The sequence below is a fragment of the Diceros bicornis genome, chromosome 15 (genome assembly GCF_020826845.1).
Source record: "Diceros bicornis minor isolate mBicDic1 chromosome 15, mDicBic1.mat.cur, whole genome shotgun sequence".
NCBI classification, from domain to species: Eukaryota; Metazoa; Chordata; class Mammalia; order Perissodactyla; family Rhinocerotidae; genus Diceros; species Diceros bicornis.
The window spans coordinates 48,131,896-48,152,138 of record NC_080754.1 but is presented as its reverse complement, the minus strand read 5'-3'; the positions used below and the strand labels follow the sequence as shown (position 1 = coordinate 48,152,138).

Sequence of the window (20,243 nt, the reverse complement as noted above, 5' to 3'; positions counted from 1 at the left end):
GGGCCGCCAGCAGTGGAGCACGCGCACTTAACCGCCAAGCCACGGGGCCAGCCCCAGTGATGTTTTTATAAAGATTAAATTTTGAGGAAAGAGCTGAGGAGGAAGGTATCAGTCCAATTAGGTTCTTTGTTCCATATGTGTTCATAAATTGTATAGCCAAAAGTTGAATGATTTTTTATGACTCTGATTGGAAAAAAAATTATATTAGCTAATGACTCAATTCTTGGGAATGGTGTTAGGAATTTATTTTTAATCTCTACATTAAAGTATTATCATTTCTTATTTCTAAAATAATTAAACAGTCGAATAGTACAACTTGAGTAAAAGCAAAATTTTAAAACATATATGTTAAACATTGTTTAATGGCTTCTTAGCTCATTTTGTAATTGTTGTTACACTTCACTTAACATTTTTCTGGTCTTCCTTTGGTAATTAAGTACTCAGCTTTTCCGTGCCATTTAAGTAATAGTTTCTACACTGTTTTTCATTAAGAAATTAACAAGAAAAAGACATTCGTTTAATACAAGCAAATTATTTTTCAGGCAGTTAACAGGAGTAGGATTACATCCTTCAGGAAATTTACACATAATTTTCCTATCCAGTGATAGAGTAGATGAGAGGAGGGGTGATGAGTGTTCCCTAATCTTTCATCTTGTCACATTAGGATTCATTAAATGCCAAAATTCAAGATGCCTCCTGTGAAGAAAAAAAAAATCACACACGTCAATGGTCAGCTGTACAAGGAATAGCAATGGGTATGTGAATAGGAGACTCAGTTCGATAAGAAAATTATTTGATTCACTGAAGATATGTAATGTTGAACAAATCCAATTAAAATCTAAGTCCCTTAAGGGAACGATATATATATATGTATATATATACACCTAAAAAGGTCCCCCTCACAATTTTCTGCAGTTAGTATATTTGTAATACACATCTGCTGGTGATTCATTAAATCATAGATAAGTTTATTTAGTGCCTACTAAAGGGGAAGCACTCTCCTATTTTGAGCACTGAACCAGAGAGCCCAGGTACCAGCTGTTGTGAAGCCTACAGTCTGGTGGGGAAAAGGAGAGAAACTAACAATAAAGAGATCAGCAATAAATGAATATAGTAATTTCAGATAGTGATAAGTTATGAGAAAATAAAACAGGATGAATACAGAAGGACTGATGGCCTATTGTTTTAATTTTAAAATATTCAACATGTAAGAATGTTATTATTTAGTGCTATTATTTATATTATTTTTTCCATGTGTATATCACATAGATAAAATAAAAACACACGGGTTCTTAAAATCTAGCTTAAGAAATAAAACGTTTGAGGCCTCTATGTACTCTTCTGATCTCAACTTCTCCCTTATCCCCACCTCCAGAATTTGCTGCCACTTTTAATTTTGTGTTTATCATTTGCTTAGTTTTCCTAATGATTTTACCACACTTATATATACCTGAAAATATAATAGTTTTGCATGTTTAAAATGTTATAAAAATGAAATCATAGCTTTTCTTTGTAACTGGCTTTTTTGGGTCTACATTTTGTTTCTGACATTCATCCACGTTGATGCATATTCATTCATTTTCAATGCTGTGTATAATATTCCAGTGTGAACTCATCACAGTGTATGCATCCATTCTGTTCTCGATTGACATCTGGGTTGTTTCCAGGTTGTTTTCTATTTGTTTGCTATTACAGCTAACATAACTCTGATCATTTTTTATTATACTTTTGACCTGATGCACATGTGTTTCTCTATGGGCATGTACCTAGAGGTGGAATTTCTGAGTTATAGGGTATCCTAGTGTCCAAATTTTCTAGATACAGTTTCTGTTTTTTCAAGAAGTGTTACTTTGCACACTAGAAATGTGACTATTTGGGTGCAGAATGTTCTACACAAAGATAATACAAGCAAAGGCTCTAAGGTGGGATGAGCTTGGTTGTCTTAAGAAGAGGAAGGGCCAAGAATCCAAAATATAGCAAGAGGTCTAAAAGTCAGGAAAGGGCTAGATCAGATAGGGCCTTGTAGAATATTTGAAATAGTGATCAGGATGAGGAGCACACTATTTTATGCACACCAAACTGTTGGCAACCTTCAATATATATTGATAATATATATTAATATATAGCATATTAATATATAATTATACATTATATAATGTATAAGTTGTCATTGCATGCTGTTGAGTCGATTCTTGCTCCTAGTGACCCTGTGCACAGCAGAATGGAACCCTGCCCCATCTTTTGCACCATCCTCTCGCCTTCCAACACTATATCAGAAAACGCTCGGCTGCTATTCCTAAGGTTTTCATGGTCAATTTTTTTGGAAGTGGGTGGCCCAGGACCTTCCTCCTAATCTGTCTTAGTCTGGAAGCTCCAGTGAAACTTGTCCACCAAGGGTGACCCGGCTGGTGTTTGAAATACCACTGGCATAGCTTTCAGCATCACAGCAACACATGGCTGCCACAGTAGGACAACCAACACGTGGGTGGTGTGGTTCCCTGACTGGGAAATGAAACAAGGCCTTAGCGGTGAGAGTGGCGAATCTTAACCACTAGACCACCAGGGCTGGCTATAATGTATGCTACACATTACTATATAACATATAGATAGAAAGTAATAATTTCTATATATATATAATATATATATATTATATATATATATATAATTTACAGACTGCTACAGACCATATAGAACAAGGAGACAACCAAAGCCACCATAAGCTGCTGGGAAATTTGTGTTTTGTGAAAAAATTCCAAGTTATGAAACTAAAGTGAAGAGAACCACAGAAAGCAAAGGTGCTGTATTGATGTTTGGGCATAACTTTACAATTATTATTCCTCCAATATAAGATGCAATTGATCTCTCTCAAGATGTCACTTCTAATAATCTCTCTGCTCCAAATGGACTTGGCCATTGTAGACAGCCGTGGTGGTCTAGTGGTTAAGATTCAGCCCTCTCAACCGAGAGCATTGGTCATGTAGCCTGGCTAAGAAGCAGCCAGCAGAGGAGACTTGGATTAGATCAGAATTGAGCTTTCTTTATTTAGTGTTGACTTTGTGAGGTGATGGAGATTATTGGGGTCTAAAACTTCTCCCCACAACACACCCCTTGACACAACCACAGGGAAATAATTTAAGTATGAAATTATGGTCAGTTATTTCAGGCTCCAATGTGTTTATTTTTCTCCATCAGACACTAGTTTAGGATTTGTTAACAAACTCTTCACAGCAGAAATTAATTACTGATTAAACAACATCTACAGAGCTGAATAAAGCAACGTTGCCTGATTAATTAATGTGTCTACCTTGTATCCACAGAAGAAATAAGATGTTTGAGATAAAATAGACAAAATAGTTAAACAAAAGGCATTGAAGAAACATATATTGCACTTTGTTTTTTTAAAATGACTCATCAGTCTTAAATCTCTGACATTGCTACTTACATTTTGCAGCACATTGATTCTATTCCAATAATATTCTTATTTTAAAAGACTAGGTAATGCCCTAAAAGTCTAAGATATGACTATTATTTTTAGTTTGTAAAATTATAATACATTTTAGTAATTTTTTTGCACTACAATGCTAAAGGAACATAATGTATTTAAAAAGATGTTTAAATCCAAACTTCACGTCTACCTAAAATATTAATACAATTTCATTAAATGTTATGAGCTCTAATTCCAGGAAACAATATGCTGTAGTGCAGTGGCTTTAAACTTTTTTCACCACATTTCACAATAAGAAAAACATTTTACGTCATTCTTGGCATGTATGCACACATGTGCACACACACGTGCACATACACTCACAACCTTGTAACTGCATCAAAAGTTTCAGAGTCAGGGACCAGCCCAGTGGCACAGCGGTTAAGTGCGCGCGCTCCAATTCGGCGGCCCAAGGATTCACGGGTTTGGATCCCGGGTGTGCACTGACACACTGCTTGTCAAGCCGTGCTGCGGCAGTGTCCCATATAAGGTAGAGGAAAATGGGCATGGATGTTAGCCCAGGGCCAATCTTCCTTTGCAAAAAAAGGAGGATTCGCGTCGGATGTTAGCTCAGGGCTGATCTTCCTCATAAAAAAAAAGTTTCAAAGTCAAAATTTACCATTAATGTGTGCATGTACCTAGATCTAATCTATTCTATTCTATTCTCCTCTCCTCCACACTTTCCTTCCCTCCCTCCTTCCTTCCTTCCTTCTTTCATTCTTTCCTGTCTTTCCTTCCCACACTGTCGTGGTTAAGAACATGACTCTGAAATCAAACAAAACTGGCCTCGAGACTTGATGTCACTACTTTGAGATCTTAGGGAAGTTATTTAATCTCTAGCTGTAAAATTGGGATAACAAGAGCACATACTTCATATGGTTTTTGTGAGATTAAATGAAATTATGTATATGAAGCCATTAGCACAATTTTATAACCAATAATAATGGCTCAATAAATGTTAGGTATCAGTAAAAGTGTTAGTTTTAATTTAAAATCAAAGTAAATACTTTTGAATGTTTAAAAATGATTCAAATAAAATTTGATGTAAAATAGCTGACATGAATTTGAATTACAAAGTGGACCTTTAAAAAAGTAAACTGTGACCTATAGTATACTTTTCTTTAGTAGGATTTGCATAAAACAGGTATATGAGAAAAAGAAAATTCAGTTCATGGAAACCGCCCCTTAATAAGGATGAAAAACACTTTTTAAAGCAGAATTGAAAACGTTTTTCTTCGAGATGGTTTATGGCTATAGATACCCAGTGAACTCCCTGATAGTTGAGATAGGCCTTATCATTCATCCCTGGTTACAGAAATAGCTTTCTAGTTCTAGCCAATATTTTTTATTCATGTCAAACTACCATGTAACGATGTTATGGGAAGCATCCTTATACTACCTTCCCAGCGCCTGGAGAAGTCCTCTTTAGGCCAAGGGAAGACAAATCATGGGCGGTGGGGCCTGCGTGGAATCAGAGAGCAAGGGCCCCACCTACAGGCCTACTGAGCTACAGCAAATTGTTACAAAAGGGACTGAAAATCTGGATTTTTGTGTAATAGCTCCCTATTTTTAGATTCCGGCAAATAATTTTTTAAAAATTAAACACTATGGGGGCAAAACAAAACATATTGCTGGCTGGATCTGGCCCATGAAGTCCCAGTTTATAGCCTGTGATATAATTCAGCCTGAAGATTCACACTTGCTGAAATCAGAGGAATGGAGTGTGGGAATTAATTAGATTATTGTGAATAAGAGTTTCTTAATATATTTGGAAAGACCTCCATTTCAAATACTGCATATGAATAATACATGATAATGACATGAACATTATTGTACTTTAAACATAAATGTACCACCGCATTAAAATAGCTTCTAAATCCTCCTCTTGTTCTTAGTTGCGGAACAAATTTGCATGCCCCAATTGCCAGCATTCTGGTGTGCATTTAGCAGAACACTTCTACAGAAGAATGTGTGTCATTCAATGAAGAACGTGACATAACAGGGTTTCAAGCTAATAAACCAAACAATGAATTTTTAATTTTGTCAGTGACAAACATCAGCTAGTCTCCAATTTGATTAAGGAGCATGGGTGTTTTCCCACTTGGAGATATTGCACTCTTTTTCTGGTTTAAAAAAAAAAAAGGAAGGCCTTAGAAAAATGTGTCACTTAGGAATGTATTCGTTTTTTGTTCAATTCCACTAGTTTAGATTAAATTCAAAAATGACATAATGTGTTCTGGATAATACTATCTTACAAAAGCCATACATTACCTGTAGAATTGGTAGGGTATAAGTAATTATTCCTAAATCATAGGTGTTCTCCATTACTTACAGGTGCATAAATAAATATAAATATGCAACATTTTCCCCCTTGCTAATTTGGAAATATATGCTAAATTGCCATGATCCTATAGCTACACTTACATTTTTTTCTTTCCTTCCCATTCTCTTGCCTATATTCCTTTAAATTCATTTTCAGTAACATATAATTAATACTCAGCAGCATAACTAAATTTACCAGCACTTAATTGTGTCCTCCCACTTAAGTATATAGATCTGTCTGATACACACACTATCTACACTTATACATGCATTCTAAGAAATTTTATATGTTATAAATCCAAGTAGGACTATTAAATAGGGGTCAAAGATATTAAGCTATTAAGAATTATTGAAGACTCTATAATAACGATTTGTGTAGTTTCATTCTTTCATTTATTCGTTAAATATTTACTCAACACTTACTATGTGCCTGATTCTAGTATAAGTGTGGACGATACAGCTGTAAAGTAAAGCATTTATTACTTGTACTCCACATTTCCACAATTGTATTATTCTGCTATTATAGACCTTCTGTATATCTACCAAATGAAGTACAAGTTGCCACAGTATACCATTCAAAACCTGTTCCAATAGTACACAATATCTTCCTGACATTCTTCCCTGCTCCTCTATGGGTACTAATGCTCCAGTCACATCTGATTGTATTCTCAATTAGAATACTTTTATTTGCAAGGACCTGGTGAACAAGGAAGTTCTTAAAGTGTGACTTTATCTAGCAGTCATGACATCATCTGGTTCCCATACTTTTATATTTAGTAGCGAGGAAGAACTTTCAGAGTACCGCTAAACCCCCCCGAGGTCCCCCAAGGCTCCATTGGCCAGAACTGGATCACAGTCATGCCCTAGCCAGAACTATTGAGTAATCCACCAGTGTCCTCCACAAACACTGTAACCCAAACTTAACCATTCTTTCTTACATCTTCATCTTCCCTCATGCTGTTCCTTTGAGATATCGTGTTCCTCTGACATCTCCACCTGTTACGAGCCTACATTTCAGTAGCCAACTTTATCCTGAAGCCTTCACGTCCCTCTCTTTCCCAAAAAGGACTGACTGCTGTATTTTGAACATTTGGTCTGTCCCTATCTTTTTCTCTAATTGCTCGGTTTTGTTAAAAAAATATAATTGCTATTAGCATGCTTCTCTTCATTTGCATATCAGATTGTAAACATCCTTGAAAGTAAGGAGAGTTAGGTTCTTATTTTTTATGGTCTTCAAACCTTTCGTCACTTTCTTAAAATGATATACGCACTGAACGTATGTTTGATAAACTGAATAAAACTCAAAAATTTAACCCAAAGATCTCTAAAAATATTTGAAGTGGTTTAAAGTCAAAACTAGAATACCATATGCTAGATAAGAGTAAAACAGAGTAGAAACTAAAGAAAATAAAATTGAGGGTTACAAGAAACCTGGATAAGCAGATCATTGAGGTTGGGTAATAAATTTGTTTGAGAGCCTTTGAATAGCTAGGCAGAAAAAGGAAAACATGTTGAATTACACAGATGTTGCATTCTGTCAAATGTAACTTACAAACTCATGTTTTCCTGTAAATAAACTCAAGACATGGCTATTCAATACATGGATAAGTTTCATCCCTTATTGATGAATAATCTCTATTCTTTTACCTCTTTTGTCCAAGAAAACTTAAAAGCATTATTTTTCCCTGTCTTCTTATACTCTATAATTGGAAATCAGCAAAATAGTCACAATATAATTAACATTGTAGAAGAAGAAACACAGCTAGTAACTTAGACCACATGAAGACTGGAAAATCCAGCCAATAGAAACCTAGTTATTTCTTTAAAATATCAGAAATCAGGCCATATAATGGACATTGTTAATGTTTTAAGTGTAAATATTTAATAACACCCACAAAAATAAATTCTGTTCCTCTCTCTTTTTTGTATTGAGATTCATGTGTTTCAGCAAAGCTGATTGCAAACAAATGCCTCTAGAATCGGGTTTCTCCTCAGTCTCAGTACTGTTAACACCTTGTGCCAAATTAATTAACTTGTTGAGGAGGGGGCTGTCTTGTGCATTGCAGGATGTTTAATAGCATTCCCGACCTCTGCACCGTCTCAGTTGTGACAACCAAAAATGTCTCTAGACATTGTCAAATGTCTCCTACAGGGAGGAGACATAATAGCTCCTGGTTAAGAACCACTGTTCTAAAGCCTGTCCTATGTTGCCACAGTTATGATGGGAACAGGGGCTTCACGTAAGCCAGAACTGGGAAAGTCACACAACATAACATAATGTGACACTATGTGAATACTGAAGCCTCATTTATAATTGCTGTTGAAGCCATGGTTAAAGGACATGGCCAGGATCCAGTAGAGATTCAGGAGGTATATATTAGGAAGAGATGGTAAATCACTAGTTTTATTTGGAGTGGAAAGTGTAGGGATGGAAGAATAGAAAGTACTAATAGTAGAGAATACAATGGCATAAGAAAAGATTAAATAGTCAGGGATTAAGTTCTTGCTAATAAAAATTCTAAAACAAAAATAAATTCCGTAGCATGCTGGCCATTGTATCACACTGTTAGGCCACCTAATATGGTCCTCTCAACCAGCAGGATTTGATCTAGCAGGTCATTTGTCTCTATTGGCATTTTCCTCATCGCAGGTACTCTCCTCTGCCTTTGAAGTCCCTGGGTCATGGACATTTTTTCCCCAAGTCTAGAAACGTCTCTACTGCTCACATAATTCCCTCTTTCTTTTCTAGCTAAGTGTGTATGTCTAACAGAACAGGGCTGCAATATCATATATTAAGAAGTGGCAGCCTTCACACATAGAAAACAAGAAAAACAATCTTCATTTTGAAACATTGAGTTATATTAAAAAAGCTAATTCCTCACTTAATCTCACTTATACAAGCTTAAAAAAAGAGCTGTGTTGGTATTATAATTTAGAAAACGGTGTTTATTAACAGAAAGGTTGCTATCTATCTACTGATTGATCGATCAATCTGTACTTGTTAATATTTAAAAATTTTACTTTCTACCTTCATTACTTCCTGACACCTTCTGTGGGCATTTGAAATAGTTGCTGTCATATTGAACATGCTGGTCACGTGCACAATTTTTAAAACGTTCTTCTGACACCTCTGCCGTAGTATGTGTTTGTTTGCATTTCTCTGGAATGTTGAATTGTCCTCAGGCCTCTAAGTTAGAACATATTTATGTTCCCAAATAAATTTCTCTTCAGAACTTATCACAGACAGATTAAGTTCCCATGAATCTCTAGAATATTTGTTCTTTGTAAACCTTTACATAGCCTTCAGAAAACAAGCACAGCTTGGTACAGATTTATTCAGATCATTGTGTTATGCTGATGGATTTCCTTCGTGAAACCTAGTTCTAAAAAGGGTTTTACATTAAGGACTGAGTGACTGATTTAGACCAAATATGCTGCCTGAACCATTTGTGTATTAATTGAGATCTAGATATTCTTAAGGTCTTTGAACAGAATTCCTCTTCTGCTTTTTAACTGATTCCCACACTACAGATGGACAAAAGATTTATTTCAAAAACCCATTTCCTAGTTAAAAGTTAGCTGAGAAAAAATATCTCATGAACATTTATTAGCATCTTTTGGACCTCATAATGTGAATAGAAAAGAATAGAAAAGCATGGCTATGAGGGAAAGAATACAAATACAAAAACACCTGTGTATCTGTTCTCATATCAAAACATTATGAAAAGCCTTTAATTACAAATAATATGCAAAAGCAGCCAACCAGAATAGATCTGATTTTTATATTCTTTTGAATTATAAAATACATTGATGGTAAATAAAAATTATTAACTAAAACTCTAAAACATTTAAAGAAATATGGAACTAAATTTATCATCTAGAATTGACCCAATCATACTCTATACTATTCAAATAGCAAAAATTATATATAATATGGACATATCTATCTACCTATCTGTCTGTTTGTCTATATGCACAAATATACCATCTGAACCCACATTTAGCATATTTAGGATTCTTCACCAGAAAGATAGAATGGATGTTCTCAATTTCAATGAAACAATACAATAATTTAAAGATGAATGGTACTTAGCTTATGAAATATATTATTTTTAAAGGACATATCATTTAGACCTGCACATAGTATTCACTGAACATGCAGTGAGTTCTATCATATTATGGGAAAACTTTTTTTATTTCATACTCAACTAAGAAATCCAGATAATTAATCTAACATGAAGATCCTAAACCATCCACTTCTGTGTACCACCTGCCACCACTGCCATCTATTATCCATGTGTCAGCCAGTATGATCTGATCATTTTTAAAAGTTTATCATGTCATTTTACTCCTTTGCTTACAAGTCTGCAATGGCTTTTCAGGCATTTAGAATAAAATGCAAATTCCTTGCCAGACTCTACTAAGTTCTGTATGATCTAGCCCTTGCCTACTTTCTAACTTTACCTGATTCCTCTCATCTCCCTCTATCACTATGCTCCAGGCAGCCTTAAAACACCAGCTCAGGTCCTCCACATCAGCAGCTAGGCTCTCCCATGAGCTGATTTCTTCATCTTCAAGTCTTAGTTTAAATGGTACTTCCTTGAAGAGGTTTTCCTATAATATGTCACTCTCTTATTAGTCTCTTCCTCAGCACTTCACAGAACTTACCACAATTTATAATTCTGAGAAATTGTGACAATGGCATTTTATAGGACAATGATCAGTATGATGAGTGTACTTAATGTAAGCAAGGTAAAATTTCAAGGACAATTTTAACCTCAATTTTTCTCAGGTGTGAAAGAAATGTAAAGGTAAACATGGTGATATTCGCTTTGCCACACACATTTAAAATGCCCATTGGTATGTGTGTGTGTATATATATATATATATATATGTAGCATTGTTCTTACAGAGCAAATAATACTGAAAATAGCATATACTCAGGCTAGAGGTCTTAACTTTTGATCTCTATTGTCAACTCTATAACTTAATAATCACATTCATATTTATATTTAAATTTTCATGATTTTAAAATAGCAAACTTCTTTGACATTCTTATGATTCTACTAAATTTAAATTGAGTTAAAGTTAGCACATCATCACAGAATAAAACCACAATATGTTTGATTTTAAAAATATATTTTTAAAAATCAGTTGCATTTTGAACCCCAAGGATTTTAAAATTTCAATTGAATATTGTTTTATATTTTTTCATTGTTTTCAATTACCAAATTTCAATTACCAAATGTTTATTCTTAAAGCTTTGTCTTAAATGCTACCAGATTATAGTGGCTTACGATATTTGAATACAATCAAATTATCAAAATAATTTGGATAAGAAACTATGAAAGAATATGAATTTAACTACTGAACTTATAAATGCATCAATTTGAGTGAATTCAACTGAATTTTTTCCTGTTAAAGCAGTCACTATTTTTCCAAACGCTAGTCAATTCGAAATGGCTGTCTGCGATTTTCTCTATTTGTGTTTTCTATTGTCTTGGACATTTACAAAAGAGTGAACTACAATGTAACCAAAATAAAATAGTGATTTTATTGTGTAATTGTGATTTATTTCCATCTGTGGTTAATAGCCCATGGAAAATTTTTGAAGGTAACCCATCTTTACTGAATTGTATTAGATTATTAGAGAATCAGGAAGGAGTCTAGAAATATCATTATTCTTTAAGACAGGCATTTTTTTCTTCTCAGAAAAAATGGATAGTTTGTGCTCCATTTTACAAAGAACTTCAATATTAAACTGATTGTAAATAAATTTCTTTATTAAGGTGATAGTATAAATACACTTCGAGATGCTGTCATGAAAAAACGAGATTGTATTTCTGTGGAAGCAAGTGGCGATCTTTCCAATTTAATCTAGGGCTCTCCATCCTCAAATAAATTGTTCTGTAGATGCCATAAAGTAAGTGGGTTGGTTCTTTCTACACAGGAATTTTCAGATCCAGCTTTTATAAAGGAATATGACTACAAGGAATTTTACTGAACCAGAAAGTGTAAATGAAGGATCATTGATGAAATGTGTTGAGAGCAGAGCAAAATGTGAAATGCTGCTGCACTAAATGAACTTTGTTTCATCTCCAGGGCAGCCATGACTTAATGAAATACAGCTCTGAGCAGAATAAATCAGACTTTGCACAGAAAATTGATGATGAAAGCAGTTAAAAAGAAACTGCAATGTCCCCAAAATAGAATATATATGTGTGTATATATTTGTGCATGTGTGTGTGTGTATATATATATATATATATAAAGATTTTCATTTTCCCTTCCTAAATACATCTGATATATTTGGAACATTTTTCTTCCTCAGTTATTGAGAGATCAAAAGCCCATCATTTTAACATCAAATAGCATAACTTGGATTTTTTTTATTAAAAATATTTGCCCTTACTCTGTCTTTTCTCAAAGACAAGACATTGGTACTCTAGGTGGAGGCTGCTTATGTTTCTTTCTTTCAAGAGATGCTTGACAGCTGCTCCCTGGAGAGGGCTCGGACTCTTTAAATTTCTATTAGGCTATGGTATTTGAAATTTGGAGAGTAGACATTACCCTTTGAGGTGCAGTGTTTGATGGTATGAATCTTTTAAGCTGTAGTACTGTGAGAGAAGATTTTAGAGATTTGCTACAGACCATTTGTCAGGGGACAATGAAGCATTTGTGAACAATATATAGCGGAAATATTCTTGCAAACTTTTCATTAGACAATATAGGAAAATCTTACTGGTATGTTTTTCAGGTTTCAATGATATGTCAAATAACACAGCTACTACGGGTGTAATGGGTTTTTTCCCATTTAATTCTCATTTTCAGACAAAAGAAATGTCTCCCTGGCTAGAATTGCTTTATATTGCAGAAGTAGTATGTAGCATAAATTGCAATGAAAATAAGAAAAGCCTGCAAAGTGAATAAAGAAGTATCAAAATGAATAAAGAAATAGGGTTCAAGAACTGGAGTGTGTGTGTGTTCACATTTTTTTGGAACGTAAAGGAAGTCTTGCAGTGTTTCACGAGAACCAAGTAAATCAGTGAAATCCCTCTTATAAGCCTTACAGAAAAGAAAGTTATTCCTCTAATATTTTTTTCCTTACAAGTGTTTCCCTCTTCATTTGTAATCTAGCTACTTTGAAACACCTTTCCATGATAACATAAACTGGCAAGAGGCCAAATTTAAGGCACACATTGATTATTTTAAGCAGCACGGTACACAGGCTGAGAGAAGAAAATTTACCAGCTTTAACCAGTCAAGGCATAAAGAGCAATGGTAGAGGCTTTGGTGAAAAAAGTTGTTTTTCTTTAATAAATAACATCATGCTCTGCTTCTTTTCTGCTTTAAGGTCTATCTGGAGTAAAGGCAGCTGAAACTCATTATTTGCTGGATAGTGACTTTAGGAATATCAGTTAAGCCAGTCACCTGCCTTAATACTGTAGTAAACCTTTTTTAATTAACAGCTGTTCCCAGAGCAGTTCATTTCTCTGGAAAATCTGTCTAGGAGATATTTCAGTCAGGATCAGTTGGGCTCCCAGAAATATGTTCATCCCTGTTGCCTGGTCAGCTTGGACTGTCATAACCAAATACCGTGGACTAGGTGGGTTAAACAACAGACATTTATTTCTCACAGTTGTAGAGGCTGGGAAGTCCAAGATCAAGTTGCCGGCCGATTTGGTTGCTTGGTGAGGGCCCTCTTGCTGGCTTGCACCTGGCTGCCTTCTTTCTGAGTCCTCACACCGTGAGGGTAGGGCAGGGGGGAAAGAGAGAGAAAGAGAATGAGCTGTCTGGTGTCTCCTCTTACTAGATACTAATCCCGTCATGAAGACTCCACCCTTGTGGATCATCTTAACCTAATTAACACCCAAAGGCCCCATCTCCAAATACTATCACATGGGGGATTAAGGCTTCAACATATGAATTTGGGGGAATGACACAACTTAGTCCATAGCACCAGGATTTTTTTTGACCTATTTTGTTTTGTTCTTTTAATGCTCCTAGTTTTCTTAATAAAAATAAAATGATTAATTGAATAGAATATTTAGGAACCTCTTTCATTCAGTGGCTGTATATAGTTAGTCGTCTGTCAATGGGAAGAGTAAAGTTTTCCTATAAAATTATATTATGAGTTTCATATGTTTGATACCTATGTATCAAACGTAACTGTTTTAAGAATGATGTTAAGACATCATCTCTTATAAAACATAAGGGGGTATCTCACTTAAGGAGGTCCTCATATTACGAGGTAATAGTTTATAACGCGCAAATTTGAAAAAGTGTGATATTGATAATATTAACAAAGTCTGGTTTTTGCACAAAATTTACAATTAATGCCAAAATTTAAAACAAAAATCAAAAAAATATAATTGCAAAGCTAGTTGACCAAGTGAATTGTAAACTATATATTACTCTATTTCTACACTACAATACCACTCGAGATGGTAAATAGAAATATCTTACTATCATGTATAAGGATTCATTTTAAATCATGTGATTTTAAAAATTAAACTCTCTTTCTCTCTCTCTATATATATATATTTCTTAAATACGATGGAAATGCCCTGTATTTTAATTACACATTACATTAAGACAAGAACTTAAAAAGAACTCAGTGAGAGGTAGACCTGGGGATGTGTTAGAAACAAAATGGATGTTTTACTCCAAAGCCAATTTGACCAAAGTGCTGTGAACAAGATTTTTAGATCATTTGCATTCAAGAATGCTTCTTAACAAGATGCTTATTTAGCTGAAAACATAGACACAAGGACTAGTGTAATTGGTAACTTGAAAACATTTTTCTGTTTCTCTTTCTCTTTACGTTGTTGTGCATTAGCATATTAAGGAAAATAAGCAGGATAGTATATTTTTCCATAATGTGTACACTTTTGCTTATTAAAAAATATTACAAGTTATATTACTAAATATGACCGATGAAAGTTTTTTAAAACACTAATTTCTTCCCTATCATTAATAGATTTAGGTAATTCAGATACTCTTTTAAAAATATATGCTTTGAATTTCCCCATAGGCATTAGTTGACCCAACCCTCCCCCTGCCAAAAAAATAAGTAAAAGAAGATAAGATGCCTAATACATTGGTGGTGTTCAATAAATGTTAGATATTTATTATGAAAGAAGAGCAAGCTTTTTTAAAGTAGCATGAGATATATATATATATATTTCTACTTGCACATTTATACATATTTCTACTTGCATGTGTCGATGAGATAATTGCAAATGTCTCTTTTATGTCTAAGTGATCCTGAGAACTTTTACTTGCAACCCAACCCCCTCCACCTCCTGGAAATAGATTGCTTTGGTCATGATTTCCAGTCATCTCTTCTCCAAGCACAGGGAGGAACCAAGGGAAGAGTTCTACAGGGAGATTAAGAACAGAATGGGGAAGAAATAAAGGTTTTAGAAGAAACGTCATAAATGTTAGTAAGATATTTTCCTAAATCACATCCTTTCTTTTCCTTTTTTCTCCCTTAGAACACTGTTACTCACTTCTACTTAATTTTTCTTCACTGCTTTTTAGCCTTAAACAACAATCTGAGATTGTAACACCACTAACTAAAATTGCTTCTTTGCTGTTGCTCTAAGTGGAAAGCACATTGTCCAGTCCACTAGTACATCTTTTGTAGGGCTTCTGGAGGGTCATAAATGAGAGAGAAGATCTGTGACAAATAAAATGCTATGTCTAAATGGCATTAAGATTGGACAAAAGAATAGCGGTATGTTTTGTGTTTACTTGCCTTGGTAAGTGTGTTTTCTCTCCCCAAATCAATGAGAATTATTATTCTGCTCTTATTTTGGGGTGCTAACCAACAAAATTTCAAATATGAGTTTCTCTTGTGCAAAGAAGAAAATTTTTATTCAAAGATTTTGTAAAGTAATACAATAAAATTTAGAGTGAATTTATTTGCGCATGTGTTACTTGAATGCCTACTGTGTATGTGAAACTCTTTGTATATTGTGTGGAGATAAAAGGTGAGGAGAAACCAAGTCCCAAATAGTTCACAAATCTGGGAAGGAGGGGAGATAACATATATAACCATATAAACCTTAAAGACAATATGAGATAGACTATCATTGAAATTCACCAGAAAGTCATTGCGCTATAGAATCTTGCTACTCAAATTGTGGTCTACAGACCAGAAGCCCCAGGCACACTTAGATGCTTGTTGTAAACGCAAAATCCCAAACTCTATTACAGATCTACTGACTCAGAATTTGCATTTTTGCAAAATCCCCTGGTGATTTGTGTGTCTTATGCATGAACAGTGTTTTTTATGTGGGTGTATATTATTTTGTAAAGTGAGGGGCTGGGGAGTCAGGAGGAGGATGAGAGGAGCCAGGGCAGGATATATGTACTGTAGTCTGAAAAAGCCATTAATCAAACTATCAAGGTTTGCTTAGTACAGACATCAGGCTCATTGTATCCGAGCTCCTGAACTCCACCTTATAAACCACCCTCCTTCATTCTTCAGGCCTTTCCCATTACCTTCTATGTTTATCCAGGCCACGGTAATAGCTGTTCACAACTATTGGGTGTCCTCATCTTTTTTCAGTCTCCCTTTCTAAAATCTTTTTTTCTGAAGGCTTCACAATGTACGTGAAAGATATAAAAACTTTCTTTCTGCAGTGTAGAGAATTCTTTACTGAGTAACTACTGGGTCAACCCCGGAATAGCCAGGCTGATATTCACCCAGTATGCACTGGACACCATTGTATCTGTTGTAAATATCTTGACCAGCTCCCTAAAGAACAACCATAGAAGTAAGACTTCTTATTTCTTATCCATTGTTCTCTGAATTCATGGCACTTCAAAGCCAAATATGAAATAAGATATTTGAGAGATTTTCATTGTTGGTATTCCTACGTGACTATGGTTAAATTTTGATCCATTTTTAAAACTGACAACTGTCACTCAACCACCAACCAAGAAACAAATCCATAAAGGGTCAAATCCAAGGAAAAGCAATTTTAGGACAGTTTTTAATTGAGAGAAACATTTTTAAAATTCAGCTCTAAATATAATATAGTAAGGCTCACATTGTATTCACTAAATGCAACAAGTCCAGTGTGTTCTGATTATACAGACAAGAATGGATAAGAAAGAGAAACAGAATCTAGTGAAAAATTGGGAGAGGAAAAAGAAAGAAAACCTAGTAAGGAAAGAGACTTTGTAAAAGAGGTGGAGAAGCAAGAAATATTTATAAAGAGAAGATCACACAGAAGAGAAAAAAATTTAGAGAGGCAGCGAGAGACAAGTTCCCTAGGCTGTGAGGTTGATGTGTTAATCAAGTTAGGCTGCTGGTCCTTTTCCACAGTTTGCTTGTACTCTAGTGATCAAAGTAAGTTATCACCTGTTATCCTTATCCTTTGAAATTCCAACGAGCTTTCCCACAATTATCCACTAGCCACTGCTCTTCAACTATTCTTATTATGCTTAACCTTCAGTAGGCATTTAACAAGAAGCCATGACAGCCTCCATGGGGGATTGATTTCATTCTCTTAGATGCAGTGTTACAGCCACAGCAATATCAATTCAGAACTACTTGGAATGGGCCAGATGAAATCAATTCCTTATGAGATTTTCTTTTTCATGCAAAACACGTATTCAGTTTCTTCCCTGCTTTTTAGCATAGATTCGTTTCCTTTCTCCTAGCTCCAGAATGCCAAAATACACACACACACACACACACACACACACACACACACACAAGCACAAACACACAAGCAAGGCTCTACTGTCAGACCCCATTACTTTTTTTTTCTTTTTTAGCTTGTATTTTAAAATAATTTCAAACTTACCGAACAGTTATAAGAATTATACAAAAAAGCTTTGCCAAGATTTTTCAAATATTAATGTTTTACTACATTTGCATTTTCTCTATCTCATTAGTTCTTGTCTGAGCCATTTGTGAGAAAGTTGTGGACCTGTAGATCCTGAGGATCCCTTTTTCCTGAATATTTTAGTATTTCCTTCCCCCCCCACATAAAGGAAATTCTTTTACATTTAACCATAGTAATTGTTATTTAAACATTGTTTCCACTATTAAAATTGTTTGGCATCCTCCACCACTCAATGCCTTATCTATTTTCTTTCCACAAGAGCATTTTTTCAGTTGCTGACATCTCTTTATTCATTTTTTTTTTTTTTGATGAGGAAGATTCTCCCTGAGTTAACATCTGTGTCAGTCTTCCTCTATTTTGTATGTGGGTCGCTGCCACAGCATGGCCACCAACGAGTGGCATAGGTTAGCACCTGGGAACCAAACCCAGGCTGCCAAAGCCGAGCGTGCCGAACTTGACCGCTAGGCCACGGGGCTGGCCCCTCTTTCTTCATATTTATTCTTATACCTTTGTGAAGTATTTTGAAGGAGATGCCTGCAAAGCACAAAACTTTGAGTGAACATTTTGCTTTTTCCTCTAAATACTTATTCCCACCTCCTTCCTAAACTCCAGGCTTGACTCTACAAATAGTGTGATGCTATCTCACTTTCAATCAGACTAATATAATATACATCTTTAACAATGGCATCTGAAGAACTGAAAATGGTTTATTTTGGTCAGCCAATGTAAAATTCCAGAACAACAATCTTTGCATTTCTGACCTCGTTGAAGTCATGTCAACTTGGATGTCTACCACATAAGGTTTTTGTGAGGATTAAGTGTATTAAAAATGTAAAGCACTGAAGACAATGCTTGATGGGTAGTAAGTGTTGCATAAGGACTGCTATTATTATTTTTTTATATAAAAAATTCTTCAAAATTATCTTTCCTTCCTGTTATTTTCCTACTCTTCTCCATGGTTATATCATATTCGTAGCCACATAGGTTCAATTTCTTAGAGTGATCATCAACTTTCCCTCCTGTCCCCTACTACCTCATTCCTACTTCTACTCCTAGTCAAATATATCTGATTATTTCTGCTTTTGTAGTTGTATTTGTTCCTGTTGTTACTGCCACCAGCCTGGGCCAGGCCTCAGCACATCGTGTCTCTACTGTAGCATTAGCACCCCAGTTCTAACTCCTCCTTAATTTGGTCTTTCTATACAACACTACCAGACTACTTTCTCCAAACACTGCTCAGAAACACAGCGTCCTGCCACAGCCCTTCAGACCACAATACTCCTGCTGGCTGCCATCTATTTCTCTTTTTGTCTATCTATTAAGTGAGCATATTTGTGAATGTACTTTGTAGAGTATAAAGTCCTATGCAGGATGTTTTTATTATGTTACATTTTAACTTGAATAGCTCTGATTTTTCATCAGTTGTTAGGAGAAAATTCTATTTCGTGTTAACTATAATTCCATTCCTCAGTCAATGTGATAACACTGAAAATTAGTATGTCCTTAAGGGGTTAACTTGACTAAATGTCAATTGTAACTTTTTTTATATACATATTTTGTCACTTCCATTTTGATGGAGAAAATAGTGACCAATTTTTAAACAAGCTGATAATGTAGATTTGTGTTTTCTTTACTTTTCCCTTTCTCTGCTCAGTTGAGTAAAGCATTGTGAAATCAACTCTGAATCTGTGATGGAAAACTGTATGAATAATATTCAGGCTAATGGATCATAGCTTAGAAATGCAATAGCAGCAAACAATTCACCTGAAAACCATTACTCACTGTCAGAGTTTCACATGTCAGAAGTACATTAGTTACTTAGGAAGGAAAAGATTATTTTATTTGGACTCCACATTGATTTAGGTAGTATCTACCTGATTCTTCTGGAGGGAATCAAGGAAGGAAAATATTTGTTGAGTATCTCCTATGTGCTCAATATATGTGCTTATATGGCTTGTATAAAAAGTCATTTCAGTGTGACTCAAGATTTTCATCATTGTGAGCCTCAGTTTCCATCTGCTCCCACAAATTCAGGAGTTCTAGGGTTGGAAGGGGCTTAGATGGATCGTCCAAATCCCCATCCAATACAGAAATCTCCCAACATTTAGTTCAACAGTCACAATTGAACTCTTGGTAGTCATAAAAAGCAGCCAAACCTACTTCTGGACAATTTAGTGTCTAAACTGAGGAACAATCTGGCCCCTGAGTATCTTGTACCCACGTGTCCTAGCTATGACTTGTTGAGCAGTATAAACATGACTACATCATACCCTTCACGTGCAAATAGAAGTAAGATCTGTGATGTTCCTCTTAAGTTGGTTTTTTTCCCTTCTCCTGGCTCTATTTAGCCAATTCTTCTGTACCTTACAAACATGAGATAGTTTCCAGACTCTAACATCGTTCTTTAGTGTGTCAAAATGAAATATCCAGAAATTCACCCAGTAATCCAGGTATGGATTGAGTTTGATGTGACTATAAACTCTAATCAAAAACTGTTGCCTTTTGGGGCCGGCCCGGTGGTATAGTGGTTAAGTTCGCACGCTCCACTTTGGCGGCCCGGGGTTCATGGGTTC

The 20,243-nt window shown here is 35.2% G+C and overlaps 1 protein-coding gene across 4 annotated transcripts in view; it reads left to right on the top strand.

Annotated features, from left to right (window-relative positions):
* The window catches only part of NLGN1 (neuroligin 1), an 854,876-nt gene that overhangs the window by 732,011 nt on the left and 102,622 nt on the right, over positions 1–20,243 (top strand). The gene's annotated exons all lie outside the window — the stretch shown is intronic.